The sequence below is a fragment of the Rana temporaria genome, chromosome 4, assembly GCF_905171775.1.
Source record: "Rana temporaria chromosome 4, aRanTem1.1, whole genome shotgun sequence".
Classification (NCBI taxonomy): domain Eukaryota; kingdom Metazoa; phylum Chordata; class Amphibia; order Anura; family Ranidae; genus Rana; species Rana temporaria.
Window position 1 is genome coordinate 403,700,457 of NC_053492.1, and position 21,788 is coordinate 403,722,244.

General features: G+C 45.7%; 1 protein-coding gene across 1 annotated transcript in view; it reads right to left on the minus strand.

The window, feature by feature from the left end:
* Positions 1-11,597, minus strand: part of PELI1 (pellino E3 ubiquitin protein ligase 1) — a 107,856-nt gene extending 96,259 nt beyond the window's left edge. The window contains exon 1 of the mRNA XM_040351228.1: positions 11,335-11,597. The gene's annotated coding sequence lies outside the window, so the exon portion shown is untranslated. The remainder of the gene's footprint in view (positions 1-11,334) is intronic.
* Positions 11,598-21,788: the final 10,191 nt, after the last annotated feature.

Consider the following 21,788-nt stretch of genomic DNA (forward strand, 5'->3'; position numbering starts at 1 on the left):
AATATTGTTTATTCAAAGCAGGGACTTATGAAGGGGATGAGCCCATGATAGAAGACCATCAGTAGCATCTGTATTGTCCACTCCTATATGCTGCTCTGTTCACTGGTTGGTTTTTCGGGACAATACTCTTCATCAGGTGCAGGTTCAACTTGTCAAAGAGAAATAACCTTTTAAAAACTAATTCTAAAAAGGAAACCAAAAACAAAGTTTCTCCCTTACGGGTTAAGGAAACCTAACCTTCAAGTGATTTGGGGGAGGGAGGTGGCTGAGACCTACTAAGGGGGTGGGTGCAAAAACAAAGAAACTTGGTGAGAAAGTATCCTGACCCTCTACAAAGACACCTGATAGCTCCCACCACCCCAAGCAAAGTACAGGTAAAACTTGAAAAATTAGAATTTCATGCAACTTAAAGGTGAAACTAATATACGAGATAGACTCATTACATGCAAAGCAAGATTGTTCCAGCCGTGATTTGTCATAATTGTGATGATTATGGCTTATAGCTCATGAAAATCCCAAATCCCTAATCTCAGAAAATTAGATTATTACATACAATCAATAAAACAAGGATTGTACATAGAACAATATCGGACCTCTGAAAAGTGGAAGCATGCATATGTACTCAGTACTTGGTTTGGGCCCCTTTTGCAGCAATTACTGCCTCAGTGCGGCGTGGCATGGAAACTATCAGCCTGCGGCACTGCTGAGGTGTTATGGCAAACCAGGATGCTTCAATGGCAGCCTTCAGCTTTTCTGCGTTGTTCGGTCTCATGGCTCTCATCTTTCTCTTGGCAATGCCCCATAGATTCTCTATGGGGTTCAGGTCAGGCAAGTTTGCTGGCCAATCAAGCACAGTAATCCACGGGCATTGAACCAGGTTTTGGTGCTTTTGGCAGTGTGGGCAGGTGCAAAGTCCTGCTGGAAAATGAAGCCAGCGTCCCCATAGAGCTTGTCTTCGGAAGGAAGCATGAAGTGCTCCAAAATCTCCTGGTAGACGGCTGCGGTGACCCTGGACTTAATGAAACACAGTGGATCAACACCAGCAGATGACATGGCAAATCAACACAGACTGTGGAAACTTCACACTGGACTTCAAGCATCTTGCAGTGTGCGCCTCTCCATTCCTCCTCCATACTCCGGCTCCTTGGTTTCCAAATGAGATGCAAAATTTGCTCTCATCAGAAAAAGAGGACTTTGGACCACTGAGCAACAGACCAGGTGTGTTTTTCTTTAGCCCAGGTAAGATGCTTCTGACATTGTTTGTTGTTCAGGAGTGGCTTGACAAGAGCAATACGACATTTGAAGCCCATGTCCAGGATCTGTATGTGTGGTGGCTCTTGATGCACTGACTCCAGCCTCAGTCCACTCCTTGTGAAAGTCCCCAACACTTTTGAATGACAATCCTCTCCAGGCTGCGGTCATCCCTGCAGCTTGCGCACCTTTTTCTTCAATACCTTTCAATTCCACATAACTTTCTATTAATGTGTTTTGATACAGCACTTTGGGAACATACAACATCTTTTGCAATTACCTTTTGAGGCCTTTTCCTCCTTATGGAAGATATCAATGATGGTTTTCTGTACAACTGTCAGGTCAGCAGTCTTTCCCACGATTGTGATTCCTACTGAACCAGACTGAGAGACCATTTAAAGGTTCAGGAACCCTTTGCAGGTGTTATGGTTTAAAGTGGTTGTAAACCCACATTTTTTACTTTAACCTACAGGTAAGCCTATAATAAGGCTTACCTGTAGGTATAAAGAATATCTCCTAAACCTGTACGGTTTAGGAGATATTCCCCCCGCAATGCACTGCTGATTGCAGCGGCGCATGCGCAGCGGGGATCCTCAGCTAAAGGACCGGCAGCCGCCGGACCTTGCCGAATTGAAGTCTCCCGCGCGCATGCCGCTCCAGCCAATCACAGCGCTGGAGCGGCGATACCCGGAAGACACGCCGAGTCAAGATGGCATCTCGCTCGGCGTGGACCAGGTAAGTTCCTCTCACCTCGTTCCGAGGTAAGTATTTCATAATGAGCCAATATGCGGTGCATACTAGCTCATTATGGCTTTTGCCTTTCAGGTAAAAAAAAATAAAAATAATAATTAATCGCGGGTTTACAGCCGCTTTAATTAGTTAATTAGAGTGGGACACTTTGAGCCTAGAATATTGCACCGTTTCACAATATTCTAATTTTTTGAGATTGTGGATTTGGGGTTTTCATGAGCTGCAAGCCATTATATATATATATATATATATATATATATATATATATATATATATATATATATATATATATATATATATATATATATATATATATTTTTTTTTTCCGAGTTTCACCTGTATACTTACCGATCCATGCTTACTCGCTGCCTTTGCACTCAGTTACTGTATTTATCGGCATATAACTAGCACAGGCTATTAACACGCACCTTCATTTTAAGAGGAAAGTTTCAGGGGGATAAAAAAACTAAAATTTTAAATAAAGAACTTTAAAGCAAAATAAAGGTCAGTGCCCATTAATGCAGCTTGATTAATGCCCATCTGCAGCCTCCCTATTGCCATGAATGCAGCCTGATCAATGCCCATCACAGGGGGGGGTAGGATGAGCACCATCAGATTACATACCGCCAGAATCCTGTTTACTTGGCGGCCTCTTTAATACAAAGTCCCGCCTCCTGGACCGTCTTCAATGATAGACAGAACACTGGTCCAATGCCGGCCCAGGAGAAGGGACTTCCTATTACTGAAGCCGCTGAATAAACGTGAGATTCTTGCTGTATGTAATCTGACAACGCTCAGATTGGGCATGCAATTTGATATGTGAAACCGCATGTCAAATCGGCCCAATGTGAAGGTAAAAAAAAGACGATACTTTTTTTTTGAACATTGACACACTGAGGTTGATTTACAAAAACTAGAGAGAGTGAGAAAACTGGTGCAGGTCTGCATGGAAAACAATCAGCTTCCAGGTCTAAATTTGTCAAAATGTATTTAAACAAGCTAGAAGCCGATTGGCTACCATAAACAGCTACACGAGATTTTACACTCTCCAGTTTTAGTAAAGCAACCCGTCACTGCTGAAGCTGAACTTATACCGGTGATTGATTCCAGAAATGAACAGACAGAAATAGGCAAAAAGTAAACAACAGATACAGCACATGATGTGTCAAGACACATCACGTCTTTTGTTTTGATGACGGATAAATACATCATGTATTCTCATCCTGTTAACTTCCTCCTAACTGGTCTTTAAAATCTGTTGCTATATAAAAAAAAAAAAAAAAAAAAAAAACACACCACACAACCTCATGTCTAAACATTTCCTTTAGAAATAACATGTAAACAGGCACCTTATACTGTACCCAACATCTCGGGTGCCATAGCCCACAGAACATATCCAACATTTCAAACGGACATCAAACTATATGATGACCTCTGATTGGATTTCTGCTCATCTCTCTCCCAATGTACTATAACTTTATTCCTTTACAACTGGAAAATACATTAAAGCGGAGCTCCACCCTAAAGTGGAACTCACGCTGATCAGAACCGGCCCCCCCTCCGGTGTCACATTTGACACCTTTCAGGGGGAGGGGGGTGCAGATACCTGTCTAAAGACCGGTATTGGCACCAACACGCTCAGGCAAAAGATGGGTTTTTCCTTACTTCCCGTTTCCGTTTTTCCTTCCCCCGTTGTGTGCTGGGAGCACTCGGCTCCCAGCACACAGCGTGTGAGCCAATCGGTGGGTGCAGCGCGACTCGCGCATGCGCCGTAGGGAACCGGGTAGTGAAGCCGGAGCGCTTCACTTCCTGGTTCCCTCACTGAGGATGGCGGGGGAGCAGCAGAGAGACGAGCGATCGCTCATCCTCTGCTGCGGACGGCGCTGGACTCCAGGACAGGTAAGTGTCCTAATATTAAAAGTCAGCAGCTGCAGTATTTGTAGCTGCTGGCTTTTAATATTTTTTTTTTTACTGACACATACGCTTTAAACACATATTTTGTAAAAACTATGTATTTTCTGAAAACATATGACAAAACGGCAAAGCCATAAAGGACTTTTCAGTGTAAAATGTAATCTCAAGCCTATGAACGTTATATAATTATAATAAAACAGATATACATTGATATTCCCTCTTCGATTGCAAGCTCTAACAAGCAGGGCTCTCCAATTCCTACTGTATTACAGTGTACTGTAACTGTACTTGTGTTATAAAGCACTGCATAAACTGTTGGCACTATATAAATCCTGTAATATAATAAATTGTCAAAAAAAAAAAAAAAAAAAAGGAGCATAAAAATTAAATGCTATATAGAGGGTTATAAGCAAATGCATCTCAGGATCCCACAGCAACAGAATTGATGACAAAGACTTGTGGTCGTGCCAAGGATGACAGACGTAAGCCCCTCCCGGAGGGGGTAGGATGGGACGCTAAACTGACGGACAAAGAAGCAGCAAACCCTTTATTTGCCTAAAAGATGCGACGAGTTATACAAACTCATTGCCATGAGTAGCTTTATTGTGTTTATTCTAGTTCAAATATAAATCTTTACAAAATCCTAATAACCAATCACACCCTACAACCCCACACAAAGCGCCAACCCAAACAAACCAATCAATGATTAAGCAACAGCAAAACGCATTGTACAAAGACATCTATATCTCGTACACAGAGCACAAACCTATTATCCAACCTCAGAGAGATCAAAGAAAACAGCCGACACATTCTAAACAAATCACAAACTGACATATCATTATGAAGGAACAACATACAAATCACTACATCCACATGACCAACGACTTAATATCCATTTTAAGGAATAGATTAGAATGTTTAAACAAATCTAAAACCACCTGTAACATATGTTGCATTAGGTAGGCTACTGCTATTTCTTTTTTTTTTTATGTACCACACAGAAATAAGTCACAAAGCATAATGGTGTGATGTAGTGCATGTGCATTGACGGGTGTGTTTGGGGTGCCATTAGAAATAAGTTACTGCAATGTATTTGAAAAAGATGCGTTTTGTGCACTGAATACTGATTGCGCCTTAGAAGCAAGGAGTACACCCCAAAAACTTGAACGTTAGTGCAAAAAAAAAAAAAAGTATCCGGGACAGTACGCCATTGCGGCTACAATAACCTCAAGCATGTGCGCTGAATGAACTAGTATTGCCCTGGTACACACTTGTGAATAGGGACTTATGAAAAGATACAAGTATTGTTAGATTGAGATTATAAATGAAGATACCAAGTGGGACACACAAATCTCCACCATGTTCATCCCAGTGATGTCCGATCTGAAGGTGACCAGGGTATCCATATTGATATTTCAGACAGACAAAAACAAAAGTCGCAGTGGGGTTGATATACTAAAACTAGAGAGTGCAAAATCTGGTGCAGCAGTGCATGGTAGCCAGCTTCTAACTTCAGCTTGTTCAGTTAAGCTTTGACAAAAAAATCCTGGAAACTGATTGCTTTCTATGCAAGGCTTCACTTCCCGATTACTCTACCGAGGATGGCGGCAGCCGAGAGCCAACAGACAGATCAGCTTCGGCTGCCGACATTGCAGGCACCCTGGACAGGTAAGTGTCCATATATTAAAAGTCAGCAGCTGCAGTATTTGTAGCTGCTGGCTTCTAATTTTTTTATTTTTTTCGGAGGACCTCCGCTTTAAGAATTGAATGGTTGTCGGACAAGCAGAAAAACCGGTTGAGATCGGGCCCTCACAAAGCCTTCAAAAGAAGATGAGGGTATGCTGGCAATTAAGAATGAGCTCTGGCGTGTTCGCATGGTACACGTGCAGAGCCCGCCAGGAACTGTGCGCTACGCTAATAACAGCCAGGGAGACATTTCACGATCCGCGCAGCCGAGCATCGGGACAATGTCTCCCTGGCTGTGATTAGCACAGCGCCATGCACACTTCCTGGCGGGCTCTGCACGTGTTCTATGCGAACACACCAGAGCTCATCCTTACTGGCAATATACAGAAGATGATGTCCCACATGTTCATAACAATCATTCTTGGGCGACTCTGCAGCTGTTGAGGAACTACACAGTGAAATGGGCCTTGCTGGTTTCTCTACTTCCTCAGCAGATGTCCCAATGTGCACACAGCTGTTACACAGAAAAACCACCGATCACGTGTGCCAATCTGAGTTCACTGAAACTGTCAGTGTGTATGGCCAGCACAGACATCACTTTGCTCTAGACACATGGGAAGTAGGGGTGTAACGGATCAAAAAACTCACGGATCGGATCGATCCTCGGATCAGGAGTCACGGATCGGATCATTTTCGGATCAGTGCAAAAAAAAAAAAATGTGTGTAATATATACATGTATGTATGTATGTATGTATGTATGTATATATATATATATATACACATATATATATATACACACATTTCACGGGTGGATTAAAGAGGAAGCAGGTGAGGCTGTTTGGGACTTGTTAAAAGTACAATCTTGATGTTTTTACAGATATATATATATATATATATATATATATATATCTGTAAAAACATCAAGATTGTACTTTTAACAAGTCCCAAACAGCCTCACCTGCTTCCTCTTTAATCCACCCGTGAAATGTGCTCTCCCCCCCCCCTCCTCCTCTCACACTAGTGCTTCTCTGCTACTATTCCCTCTCCATGTCGGCTTGCCAGAGCCCAGTGCACAGCGTGACACGCCTCCCCGGGGAGGCATGTCACGCTGGGCTCTGGCAAGCAGACTGGGTGGAGCAAGATCGCTCCGGAGCTAGGCCGAAGCCGGGGACTTTCCTAGGCCTAGGCTCCGGAGCGCTCCGCGGATCGCGGGGTGTGCCGATCCGAACGGGGTGGCCCGTTCGGATCACGGATCGGTGACGATCCGTTACACCCCTAATGGGAAGGAAGACAACTTGTACAGGCCCCTTTAGGGTCAGTCACATCAACCTGCATGCTAAATTGTGTGCGCTGGTGTATGCTGTGCAGTGGAGATGCAAAACATTCTTACAATGCATCACTTTGTTTACTTTACTGAACAAAGCAAAATGACACTTCATTCAGCTCTAGGCCCTGCAGTGAGGCGACATGCACAACAATGCAGCACCTCTGAACTGTTATGCATGCCACCTCAACACAGTGTGCACAAGGCACATAGAAAACCTACTCCTTTCTATGTGCCCTTGCTTTAAAGGCAGAACTAAATCCTCCTATCTTTTACAGCCAATAAAGCTTCCATCTAAAGCCTGGTACACAAGATCGGATTTTCCGGACAAAGCGTAGGACTTTGTATGCAGTACAAGTTCCTGCCCAAGGCCCTTCGGACCAAACAGCAAAGAACTGTCGGCCAACAAACACGAAACTACGCATTTTTCAGTTCTTTAGCGCCACCCTTTGGGCAACTTCTGCTAATGTTGCGTTATGGTTAGTATTGCTTCTGAGCATGTGTGTTTGTACTTTGGATTTTGTCCAAAGGACTTCTATACACACACGATCGGATAATCCGACAACACGCATTTGTTATCGGACAATTTTAAAGCACGCTATCCAACATTTGTTGGCGGAAAATCCGACAACAATTGTCCGTTGGAGCATACAGTCGGATTGTCCGACAACAGCCTGTCATCACACAATTCCCGTCGGAAAATCCGATCGTGTGTACGGGCCTGCAGCTGTCATGATGCTGCACATGTGATCAGTTATGACCCCAGCCAATTGACAGCTCGACAATTCGGTAAAGAGCACAAGCAACTGTAAAAAGTTATCATTCCTAGCCTGTCTTGAATGTAACAGTTTTGGGAAGCCATTAAATTAAAGGGTTTAGTTCCACTCTAAAGCCTGGTACACACAATGAGATCATTGGATGAATAATTGTCCATTTTTTGTTGCATGTTAGTCTCATATCGAATATGAAGAGGTTACTCAACTTACAGTTTTGTCGTCTGAAAAGGCTGTCGAAAGCACTATACTAATGATCAGGTAATCAGATGATCGTTTGTCCTACAAAAATTGAACACAATGCCTGAGTTTTGTTTAATTAGTAGTTTTCCTCCGAAATAAAATTGTTAGAGCAAGACTACGCATGCTTGGAAAGGAAAGAATACATTACAAAACAATTGAACACATGAACTCACTTTCCGAAGGTGTATTCTGTCATACGAGAATTTTAGTAACCTCTTCGCTTTCGATACGAGACCAGCATGCAAAAGAAAAAAAAACGGACGATTTTTTCCTCTGATAATCTGGTGGTGTGTAGTAGGCTTTAAGGCTGTGTTGATCTGAGCAGACAGTGTAAATGAGTTCTCACTTTTTTATTTATTAAAGTTGTGCTTGCATAGAAACATTAGATCAACTTATTTTGCAGAATACATCATCACCCTCCCCCATCCACAATGAAAAGCCCTCAGTGAGGGCTATAAGGCTCCATTCACACTAATGCGTTTTTTGATGCATTTTGCAGAAATGCAGGGACATTTTTTAACATGGTTTCCTATGGAACATGTTCACATCAATGCTTTTTTGTGCCTCTGCATTTTTGGAAAGGGTCGGGGACTTTTTTTTCCCCTGCAAAAAGCAGCGTTGTGCATGTAATAGAATTCAATGGACCCGCATCCAAAACGCAAGTATCGTGTTTTTTTTAACCTGTTTATAGCTGGTTGTTAAAGGAAATGTAGAAAAATAAAAATTCCCGGCTAAAAAAATAAATATTTTTTTTTATAAAGAACAAAAAAAAAAAAAAAAAATGCAAATTGCGGTAAAAATCGCTGCAAAAACACAGCAAGCACCGCAAAAACGCTCAAAAGCAACATGAATTAGGTTTGAATCGAGCCTAATGCCGCGTACACCTGATCATTTTTCGGCATGAAAAAAAACGTTGTTTTTCATAAACGTCATTTAAAATGACCGTGTGTGGGCTACACTACATTTTTCAGGTTCTGAAAAACCACAAAAAAAAAAAAAAAATTCGAACATGCTGCATTTTTTGCAGTTTTTCGGGTTGTAAAAAATGATCGTGTGTGGGCTAAAACGACGTAAAAAAACAACGCATGCTCAGAAGCAAGTTATGAGATGGGAGCGCTCGTTCTAGTAAAACTACCGTTCATAATGGCGTAAGCACATTCATCACGCTGTAACAGACAGAAAAGCGCAAATCGTCTTTTACTAACACGGAATCAGCTAAAGCAGCCCAAAGGCGAATGGAACTTCCCCTTTAGAGTGCCGTCGTACGCGTTGTACGTCACCGCGCTTTGCTAGATCATTTTTTTTTAAAACGATGGTGTGTAGGCAACATCGTTTTAATGAGGAAGTTGGGAAAACATTGTTTTTTGGACATGCTGAAAAATGATTGTGTGTACGTGGCATTAGAGATTTGGGATCCGGGGCTTTCCCAGGATGGTGCGGCCCAAAGACATCACTGCAACCTGCAAGAAGCTGGCGGGTACGGGGATTCTTTTCCTTCAAAATCCACTCGAAGTGGAACCGAACCCTCCAATCCTTTACGGCCATGGAAGTTGTCATCTTATCTATGACACCAGACATCTGATGATTTGACAGACTGGTGGAGAGCACAAGCAACTCTGACAGTTTTATTCACAACATGCCTTGAAGGCAACTGTTTTTGGAAACCTAAATTTATGGGTTTAGTTCCAATTTGAAGTGACACTTGGTTGCTTGTTTGTTCACACCACGTATGCATGAAAACTGATGGGGAAAACTGAAGAGATTTAAAAACAATCCACACGCGATACAAGTGTTGTGGTGTGAACAGGGCACATAGAGAACCATTGTTTTTTTGTGCCCTTGCAGAAAAACTAAAGTCTCTGCACCATGGTTTGAGCAAGGCATTACCCATCAACGTAAGAGTTAAAAAATAATAAACAAGTTACATTCGGGGATTGCTAACTGTCATATGCGATTGTGTCCTCAACCAAACCATCAAATGGCAGATGTCCTACTCAATCACATGTGCAGCACCATGGCAGTTGCAGATAAAAAATAGGCTAAGATGGCACCTTTCATGGCTGAAAAGAATTCAACTTTAAAGTGTCACTAAACTCCGGTCTAAAACAAAATTCCAGTATGTATTCTAAATTCAATAGCATCCCTTCTGTTACTATGAGCCTCTTCCAGATCCCAAGATGGACGGGGGATCCTGGTATGTGTGGTGTGCATAAAGCCGAGGACGTGATCACAACTAACACAAACTGCTAACTCCAAACAGGGGGAGGAGACATTCAGGAGCTTACAAACAGTTGTTTCAAGGAGGCAGAACGACAGTTAGAAACAATTTCATGAAAACAGATTCCAGGGCCGTTCAGTAGTGGATGTGTATGGATTATCATTGGGGGATAGGGACATTGTTTAGTGTCACTGATGACTCCCTTATAAACCAGCACATCACAGCATTGACAACTACCACTGGACTGCACATCAGACCAGAGATGGCTGAGCTGCAGAGAGACATGAGACTCCTCTGCTAGTGATAATACAAGACAATTATTAAAAGAAAAAAACTGTGATCAGTATTCAGCAATATAAAAGAGGTGAGGGGACCATGAGTGGGGGGGGGGGGACAGGCGACCATAGAAGCAGGTGAGAGGATCATAGGAGGGGGTGAGGGCACCATAGAAGAAGGGGTGAGGGGGACCATAGAAGAAGGTGAGGGGGACCATAGAAGAAGGTGAGGGGGACCATAGAAGAAGGTGAGGGGGACCATAGAAGAAGGTGAGGGGGACCATAGAAGAAGGGGTGAGGGCACCATAGAAGAAGGTGAGGGGGACCATAGAAGAAGGTGAGGGGGACCATAGAAGAAGGTGAGTGGACCATAGAGGAAGGATGAGAGCACCATAGAAGAAGGTGAGGGGACCATAGAAGAAGGTGAGGGGGACCATAGAAGAAGGTGAGGGGGACCATAGAAGAAGGTGAGGGGGACCATAGAAGAAGGTGAGGGGGACCATAGAAGAAGGTGAGGGGGACCATAGAAGAAGGGGAGGGGGACCATAGAAGAAGGTGAGGGGGACCATAGAAGAAGGTGAGGGGGACCATAGAAGAAGGTGAGGGGGACCATAGAAGAAGGTGAGGGGGACCATAGAAGAAGGTGAGGGGGACCATAGAAGAAGGTGAGGGGACCATAGAAGAAGGTGAGGGGACCATAGAGGAAGGATGAGAGCACCATAGAGGAGAGCGAGAAGACCATAGAGGAGGGTGAGAGGACCATAGAGGAAGGATGAGAGCACCATAGAGGAGAGCGAGAAGACCATAGAGGAGAGTGAGAGGACCATAGAGGAGGGTGAGGGGCTCTCATCCATAGCCGGTCATTGTGATCTAAGCACACCTGCCTCCCTGTCACTCACCCAGCCCTGGAGCGGAGAACTGGTCCTCCCTGAGCCCGGACTCACAGGCCTGCTGGCGGCGTCACAATGACAGGAGAGCTTACAATGACAGCGACCTCGGCCCGGCTCCTCCTCTCCCTCACCGACCAGCCCGGCCTATACCGGAGCCGCTTGTGGCAGTGCAGCGCTATCTAGCTGCCGGCCGATACACAGCGGAGGCTGCAACAACAGAGCACAGTCTGCCGGAGGCGACGCTATCGCTACCCGGTAACGTCACCACGTAAGGCCATAAACACAGAGAAGAGGAATGGCCCCGGGATGACGTCTCGACGCAAGTCCGCAATGAAGGATCATGGGAGTTGTAGTTGTCACGGGGGTTGCACTGCTCCGTGTGCTGCTCCTCTGTGTAGGAGGTCCGTGTTGTCACACTAACGTCTGGTATAGCAGCTACACACCTCTCTGCTTGTTGTCTCTGCTGGGAACTTGTTGGTACCTAGCTGTAGAGGCTCTAATCTGGTTGGTGGAGAGTGCCATGGCCATAAACTACTGCCTGAGTCTTCCTTCACACTCAGTACTGCCAACCTACCAGATTGAAATTTACTGACACAGCACCCAAATTTACTGGCAAATCCAAGTTTTTACTGACATTTCCAAAAGTTTAACCACTTTTGACACTTCTCTCCTACATGTAAAAATCAACTTTTTTTTGCTAGTGGATTACTTGGAACCCCCAAACATGTGTATAATACAAAAAAATACACTTTATACCTAACATGGCACGCTTTAAAATTGTGGCCGCTGATGAAATGGCGGCAAACTACAGTACCTAAAATTCTCCATAAGCGACACTTTAGCCACCCGCGATCGCGGTACAGAGGGGCAGAACGGGGATCTGCCTATGTAAACAAGATCCGGTTCTGACGTGGGACAACATGGAGATCTGCTGTTCCTACTCAGCACTTCCCCCACACAGTGAGAAAACACACTGAAGGAACACATTTAACCCTTTGATTGCCACTGATGTTAGCCCCTTCCCTGCCAGTGTTTTTTATGCAGTTATCAGTGCATTTTTTTTTTTAGCACTGATCACTGTATTGGTGTCACTGGTCCCTGAAAAGTGTCACTTAGGGTCAGATTTGTCTGCCGTAATGTCGCAGTCCCGCTAAAAATCGCAGATCCCCGCCATTACTAGTTAACCACTAGCTGACGGCCGTACGACTTTGTACGGCCGCAGCGCGGCTCCCAATCTCTAACAGGCCGTCTTTTTACGGCCGCCCCTTTGCTCGTTCCCCGCGCGCGCTCCCGAGCGCGCAGCAGGGAACTGCTGTGCTGGCCGTGTCCCCTAGACACAGCCAAACACAGATTGCGGTAAATAGCCAATCGCAGCGGCTATTTACAGCGCGATCTGTGGGGCCAATGAGAGATGATCTCATATGTAAACATATGAGATCATCTCTCATTGCCGGCTCTCCCCTCCTCACACAGACAGCGCGTGTGAGGAGGGGAGAGAAATCAAAGGTAACCAGCGCTGAAAATAAAATAAAAAAAAGACTAACCAGTGCCACCACCTGTGCCACCCACAGTACTACAGTGCCCCACACAGTACTACAGTGCCCCACACAGTGCCTGCCACAGTGCCCCCCACAGTACCCCACACAGTACTACAGTGCCCCACACAGAACCCCCCAGTACTACAGTGCCCCCCACAGTGCCTGCCACAGTGCCCCCCAGTACCACTGTGTGCTCCCCAATACCACCGTGTGCCCACCAGTACCACCGTGTGCCTACCAGTACCACCGTGCCCACCTGTGCCCACCGTGCCCACCAGTACCACTGTGCCCACCAGTACCACCGTGCCCACCTGTGCCACCGTGCCCACCTGTGCCACCAGTACCACCTGTTCCCAGTGTCCATCTGCCACCTCAGTGCACATCTGCAGTCAGTGCCCACCTGTGCCACCTCATCAGTGCCCACTTGTGCCACCTCATCAGTGCCCACCTGTGCCACAGTCAATCAGTGCACATCAGTACCCATCTCATCAGTACCCATCTCAGTGCCATCTGTGCCACCTCATTAGTGCCATCTGTGCCGCCTTATTAGTGCCATCTGTGCCGCCTCATTAGTGCCATCTGTGCCGCCTCATCAGTGCCCACCTGTGTCCACCAGTACACAGTCCTCATCGGTGCATATCAGTACCCATCTCATCAGTACCCATCTCAGTGCCATCTGTGCCGCCTCAGTGCCATCTGTGCTGCCTCAGTGCCATCTGTGCCACCTCATCAGTGCCATCTGTGCCACCTCATCAGTGCCATCTGTGGGCATTCCTGGCTTGTTAGTGTCTCAAGAAATGAGATAGGCCTTCAGTACATCAGATGTGATAATTTTTTATGATTTGCACTATAGCTTGTAGACTCTAACACTTTTACACAGGCCAAATAATTTCCAAAAACGTTGGGTTATTTTTTATCAAAGACGTGTAGCAGTATAAATTGTGGCCAAAATTTATGAAGAAAAATTAATAATTTGCAAAATTTTATCACAGAAACTAAGAAAAAATCATTTTTTTTCCAAATTTTCGTTCTTTTTTCATAATTAGCGCTAAAAATAAAAAACGCTGAGGTGATCAAATACCACCAAAAGAAAGCTCTATTTGTGGGGAAAAAAGGACAAAAAAATCATTTGGGTACAGTGTTGCATGACTGAGTAATTGTCATTCAAAGTGTAAGAGCACCGAAAGCTGAAAATTGGTCTGGTCAGGAGGGTGTTTAAGTGCCCAGTATGGAAGTGGTTAAAAATAAAATTCAAAGTCCATAAATCTATCCCGTAGTTTGAAGACACTATGGGGCAGATCCACAGACAGAGTACGCCGGCGTATCTACTGATACACCGGCGTACTTTCAAATTACCCGCATCGTATCTTTAGTTTGAATCCTCAAACCAAGATACAACGGCATCTGGGTTAGATCCGACAGGTATACGTCCTCGTACGCCTTTCGGATCTAAGATGCAATACTTCGCTAGGTGGCGTTCACGTCGTTTTCCGCGTCGGGTATGCAAATTAGCTATTTCCGTCGATCCACGAACGTACGAGCGGCCGGCGCATTTTTTTACGGCGTCTCTAGTCGGCTTTTTCCAGCGTATAGTTAAAGCTGGTATTTTGCGGCGTATAGTTAGACTTGCCAAGTTAAGTATGGCCGTCGTTCCCGCGTCGAAATTTGAATTTTTTTTTTTTTTGCGTAAGTCGTCCGTGAATCGGGATGGACGTAATTCACGTCTAAGTTAAAAAAAATTACGTTGTTGCGCCGTCATTTAGCGCAATGCACGGCGGGAAATTTAGAAACGGAGCCTGCGCAGTTCATTCGGTGCGGGGACGCTCTTCATTTAAATGAAACACGCCCCCTAATCGCCAATTTGAATTCCGCCGCCAGAGATACACTACGCCGCCGTAACTTACGGCGAGAAATCTTTAAGGATTCGAAATTACGCCAGGTAAGGTACGGCGGCGTATCGTATCTCTGATACGCTTTGCCGATCTATTTCTATGTGGATCTGGCCCTATAACTTTTGGGCAAACCAATCAATATACGCTTATTGGGATTTTTTTACCAAAAATATGTAGAAGAATACATATTGGCTTAAATTGATGAAGAAATATGTTTTTTGTTTTTTTTTGGGGGGGATATGTATTTTTTTTTGTCTGTATTTTTTGGTTTGTAGTGCAAAAAATAAAAACTGCAGCTGTGATCAAATACCACCAAAAGAAAGCTCTATTTGTGGGGGGTAAAAAACACATACATTTTATTTGAGTCCAGGTATAGCGCAAATGTCGTATCGCAAAAAAATGGCCTGGTCATTAAGGGGGTAAATCCTTCCGGGGATGAAGTGGTTAAATGTCGCATTTGTGCATAAGCACGCGGGGGGTGCTTTAAAAAAAAAATGTATTATTATTATTATTTTATACCAAACTTTTTTTTACACTTTTAAAAAAAAATTGTTTTTATTAACTTCAACATCCCTTGTGACATCATGGGCGGTAACCGGTCCTCTTTACAGAGAGATCTGGGGTCTATTAGACCTCCAAATCTCTCCTCTGCCCTCTAATGCAGCTGATCAGACCCAGATTGGTTTGACTGGCTGCTTTCCTGGGCATTAACGGCCAGGTAAACAAAGAAGTGGAACCGGAAGCAATGACATACACGTTGCTTCCTGCTTCCATGGTCACAGAGAGGGAGGAACAACGTTTTAAATAAAAAGTTCAAACTTTTTTTGTTTGTTTTGGATACAGTGGTGAGCAGGGCCGGTTCTACCACTAGGCAAACTACTGCTGCCTAGGGCGCCCAGCCACTGGTGTTCCTATTCTCTTCTCTCTGCAGCAAGCAACTAATGCAACTAATGCCTCGTACACTCCGACAGGTTTTTCCGATGGAATTCCGCTCAAGCTGTCTTGCATACACCAAATTCCGACCGTCAAAAACGCAGTGACGTACAACACTACCACGAGCCTAGAAAAATGACGTTCAAGGCTTCTTTTTTTTTTTTCTCCGTCGGAGTTCCATACAGACGAATGGAATTTCCGATATAATTTATTTCCGATGGGGCATACACACGGTCGGAATATCGATGAAAAAATTCTGTCTGACTTTTTCCATAGGAAATTCCGATCGTGTGGACAAGGCATACGTCTCAGCATCAGCAGGCAGCTGCCGCTCTGTTCGCACATGGTGTCAGAGACGCAGCGGTGGCAGAGGACTGTGTCCTGACTCCCGAATAATGGAAGAAAGCAAACATTCATTGATGGGCACTGGTAGTCTGCATTTGATAGGCACTGGTGAGGCTGCATTGATGGACGCAGGTAGGCTGAATTGATGGGCGCTGGTGAGGCTGCATTGATGGGCGCTGGTAGGCTAAATTGATGGACGCTGGTGAGGCTGCATTTGATGGGCGCTGGTGGGCCGCATATGATGGGCGCTTCATTAAAAAAAGTAGGGTTTACATGGGCAGGGAAAGGGGTGGAGTCAGGGGTGGGGCCAAGGGGGGGGGTGTCAAAATGTCATTTTCGTCTAGGGCAGGGGTCTCCAAAGTACGGCCCGCGGGCCACATCCGGCCCGCTCGGAGGTTTTGTCCGGCCCGCAGCTTCAGTCACCAGACTCACTGCAGGAACGGAGTCTGCTCGAATTGCGGGGCTTGCTTTGCCTTCTGACAGGCATTGAGGGAGTGTCCCAACAAAGCCTGTGTTTCAGTGCAGACCTGCTGCTCCTCCCAGCTCCTCCCCCGGAGTTAGATTAAGTTTCATCTTTGCTGTAACAGCTTGTCCGTGTAAGAGGGGCGGGACCCGGCAAGTGCAGTGTGTGTCTGCTCTAAACCAGCTCTTCAGAGAAGCAGCACAGAACACACTGATCTTACGGGGGAATAGCAGAAGGTGATAGGGAGAAAAATGTGCTGGGGGAGGCTGGGCTTCACACAAGTTAAGAGGGGGGCTCTGATGGGGATGTAAATGTTCAGGGGGGTGTGCAGGGACTCTGATGGGGGAGACACATGTGTGCAGGGACTCTGATGGGGGGGGAGACACATGTGTGCAGGGACTCTGATGGGGGAGACACGTGTGCAGGGACTCTGATGGGGGGACACATGTGTGCAGGAACTCTGATGGGGGGACACGTGTGCAGGGACTCTGATGGGGGGACACGTGTGCAGGGACTCTGATGGGGGGGACACATGTGTGCAGGGACTCTGATGGGGGGACACATGTGTGCAGGGACTCTGATGGGGGAAACATGTGTGCAGGAACTCTGATGGGGGGACACGTGTGCAGGGACTCTGATGGGGGGGACACATGTGTGCAGGGACTCTGATGGGGGGGACACATGTGTGCAGGGACTCTGATGAGGGTCACAAGTGTGGAGGGGGTTCTGATGAGGGTCACAAGTGTGGAGGGGGTTCTGATGAGGGACACAAGTGTGGAGGGGTCTCTGATGGGGACACAAGTGTGAGGGGGTTCTGATGAGGGACACATGTGTGAGGGGTTCTGATGAGGGACGCAAGTGTGGAGGGGACTCTGATGAGGGACACAAGTGTGGAGGGGGTTCTGATGAGGGACACAAGTGTGAGGGCCTCTGATGAGGGTCACAAGTGTGGAGGGGGTTCTGATGAGGGTCACAAGTGTGGAGGGGGTTCTGATGAGGGACGCAAGTGTGGAGGGGACTCTGATGAGGGACGCAAGTGTGGAGGGGACTCTGATGAGGGACGCAAGTGTGGAGGGGGTTCTGATGAGGGACGCAAGTGTGAGGGGCTCTGATGAGGGACGCAAGTGTGGAGGGGGTTCTGATGAGGGTCACAAGTGTGGAGGGGGTTCTGATGAGGGTCGCAAGTGTGAGGGGGTTCTCATGAGGGACGCAAGTGTGGAGGGGACTCTGATGAGGGACGCAAGTGTGGAGGGGGTTCTGATGAGGGACACAAGTGTGGAGGGGGTTCTGATGAGGGACACAAGTGTGGAGGGGGTTCTGATGAGGGACACAAGTGTGGAGGGGGTTCTGATGAGGGACACATGTGTGAGGGGTTCTGATGAGGGACACAAGTGTGGAGGGGGTTCTGATGAGGGACACAAGTGTGGAGGGGGTTCTGATGAGGGACACAAGTGTGGAGGGGGTTCTGATGAGGGACACAAGTGTGGAGGGGGTTCTAATGAGGGACACAAGTGTGGAGGGGGTTCTGATGAGGGACACAAGTGTGGAGGGGTCTCTGATGGGGGACACAAGTGTGGAGGGGGTTCTGATGAGGGACACAAGTGTGGAGGGGGTTCTGATGAGGGACACAAGTGTGGAGGGGGTTCTGATGAGGGACACAAGTGTGGAGGGGGTTCTGATGAGGGACACAAGTGTGGAGGGGTCTCTGATGGGGGACACAAGTGTGAGGGGTTCTGATGAGGGACACAAGTGTGGAGGGGGTTCTGATGAGGGACACAAGTGTGGAGGGGTCTCTGATGGGGGACACAAGTGTGAGGGGTTCTGATGAGGGACACAAGTGTGGAGGGGGTTCTGATGAGGGACACAAGTGTGGAGGGGGTTCTGATGAGGGACACAAGTGTGGAGGGGGTTCTGATGAGGGACACAAGTGTGGAGGGGGTTCTGATGAGGGACACAAGTGTGGAGGGGGTTCTGATGAGGGACACAAGTGTGGAGGGGGTTCTGATGAGGGACACAAGTGTGAGGGGGTTCTGATGAGGGACACAAGTGTCAGGGGGATCCTTTTTTTAATTCTACTCTATTCCATAGCTGAGGAGTCATTTTTAAATAGCTTTTTTTTTTTCGGCCCGCGAATATCTGTAAAATATACAATGTGGCCCTCGAAGTAAAAAGTTTGGAGACCCCTGGTCTAGGGTGTCAAAAATCCTTGCATCAGCCCTGGCACATGTTAGAAGCCCTATTAGGCTTTAATCGCTGTTTTTTGAGATGCACCTTATTATTCCTGTTAAACATTGACAACGAGAGATAGGGAAAATCTAGAATTTCGAGTTGTGACCAGAAGAGGGATAGAAGAGAATCTTCCACTTCACAGAGAGGGAACGATGTATTAGAATAAGTTGCTCTCACCTTGGCGAGATTTCCTCTCATTTTATGAATGAGTTCTTACATTCATGGTCAATCATGGCTGTACAAAAAAATAAAAACAGCAAATTTTTTGAATGATTTATAAAACGTGGACTGTTGTGTGCATATAACAGAGAGTGCATAGCAATATCCACTTTCCATTATAGATCAGTTCCATTATAGAATAAATTAGCATTGGTGTTCAGTGGCAAGAAAAAAATTGCATAGGTGTTCAGTGGCAAGTTTAAATTGGTATTGGCATTCAGTGGCAAGACTAAATTTGCATTGGCATCCAATGGTGAAAGTAAATTAACATTGGCACTCAGTAGCAAGAAAGAAAATGGGCATTGGCATTCAGTAGCCAGAACAAATCTGCCTTGGTGTTCATTGGTAAGAATAAATTGACATTAGCATTTAGTGACAAGAATAAATCTGCATTACATTTAGTGGCTCAAATAAATTAGTATTGTTATCAGTGGCGACACTAAATTATATTGGTGTTTAGTGCTGGTAATAATGTCTCATCTCATGAGAGATTTGAGAGATCAGAGCTTCTCCCTTCCTCCATGAACAAAGGAAGAACACTGTTAGCTCTTTATAGTATAATTACAGCCAAGACTTTATTTTGTGCTGTCTCTCAATAGCAATACCCTCCCAAACATGATTACTGGGAAGGGTAGACTGAGAAAATGCCTTTCTGCTGTCTGCAACAGACTAATGATGTCATTCTCCCAGATTCATCCTCTTAACCTACTTGAATAAATCAGTTGACTGAGTTTGTTTCCCCCCCCCCAAAATATATTGCTGTTTTTTATTGTGACATTTATTTATTTATTGTGAAATGTATTCATACAGACTGATAACTCCACTTTAACCACTTAAGACCCGGACCTTTAGGCAGCTAAAGGACCCGGCCAGGTTTTGCGATTCGGCACTAACAGACAACTGCGCGGTCGTGCAACGCGGCTCCCAAACAAAATTGGCGTCCTTTTTTTCCCACAAATAGAGCTTTCTTTTGGTGGTATTTGATCACCTCTGCGGTTTTTATTTTTTGCGCTATAAACAAAAATAGAGCGTCAATTTTGAAAAAAAAAACAATATTTTTTACTTTTTGCTATAATAAATATTCCCCAAAAATGTATAAAAAAAATGTTTTTTCCTCAGTTTAGTCCGATATGTATTCTTCTACCTATTTTTGGTAAAAAAAATCGCAATAAGCGTTTATCGGTTGGTTTGCGCAAAATTTATAGCGTTTATAAAATAGGGGATAGTTTTATTGCATTTTTATTCATTTTTTTTTTTTACTACTAATGGCGGCGATCAGCGTTTTTTTTTCTTGACTGCGACATTATGGCAGGCACTTCGGACAATTTTGACACATTTTTGGGACCATTGTCATTTTCACAGAAAAAAATGCATTTAAAATGCATTGTTTACTGTGAAAATTACAATTGCAGTTTGGGAGTTAACCACAAGGGGGCGCTGAAGGGGTTATGTATGACCCAATATGTGTTTCTAACTGTAGGGGTGTGTGGCTGTAGGTGTGACATCATCGATTGTGTATCCCTATAAAAGGGATCACACGATCGATGACAGCGCCACAGTGAAGAACAGGGAAGCTGTGTTTACACACAGCTCTCCCAGTTCTTCAGCTCCAGGGACCGATCGCGGGACTCCAGCGGCGATCGGGTCCGTGGGTCCCGCGGTCCCGGAGCTTCGGACCGGGTCACGGGCGCGTGCCCACGACCCACGGCTGGGCACTAGCAGAGGACTTACCTGTACGTGCATGTGCCCAGCCGTGCCATTCTGCCAACGTAGATGTGCAGGAGGCGGTCCTTAAGCGGGTAAAGTGACTGTAAACCCTGTACAACCACTTTTCCCTACAAGTAAGCCTATAATAAGGCTTACCTGTAGGTACTGAAAATATCTCCTAAACCTGTACGGATTAGGAGATATTTTCATCACATACGCCTGCACCGGCGTCATTGGCGCATGTGCACTGAAGAAACGGCACTGTTTCTATAGTGCCTGTGCTGTGACCGTCGGCTCCTGTGTGCATGCATGGGAGTGATGTTACGTGACTGCAGCCAGTAATAGAACCGGAGTCCATGGCCCTGGAAGGAAGAGGGGTTGAAGATGGATGGGATTACACAGTGGGGACAGCGGTGACATCACAGACTTCTTCTGCAGGTAAGTGGCACTTTATAGGCTAGTATGCGATGCATACTAGCCCATAATGCTTTCACTTTGCAGGTAACAAAGAGTTTACTTCCTCTTTACGTTCAATATTATGGAAGGGGTAAAGGACAATTCTTGTAAGAACTTTACCTGTTCGACCTGCGTCTTATGCCCAATGCCCTGTTAGCAGGGAAACATGACCCCCTTGGTCTCCTCCTCCTCACCTTCCATTGGCTTGCACAGCCTAAAGCCCCGTACACACGGTCGGACCGAACCGATGAGAATGAACCAAAGTTCAGTTTCATCGGACCAAACCGACCGTGTGTATAGGCCATCGGTCTGTTTTCCTTCGGTCCAAAATTTTTAAAAACTTGCTTCAAAACCGAACCGATGGACCGCTGCCCGATCGGACCAAACCGATGGTTAGTACAGAAAAGCATCGGTTCAAAACCCGCGCATGCTCAGAATCAAGTCGACGCATGCTTGGAAGCATTGAACTTCGTTTTTTTCAGCACGTCGTGTGTTTTACGTCACCGCGTTCTGACCCGATCGGATTTTGAACTGATGGTGTGTACACACATCAGACCATCAGGCCACTTCTGCGGTGAACCGATGAAAACGGTCCGTGGGACCATTCTCATCAGTTCGGTCCGACCGTGTGTACGGGGCCTTAGTGTCCTGATGCCTGGCAGCTTGACATTCTGCTTGCCT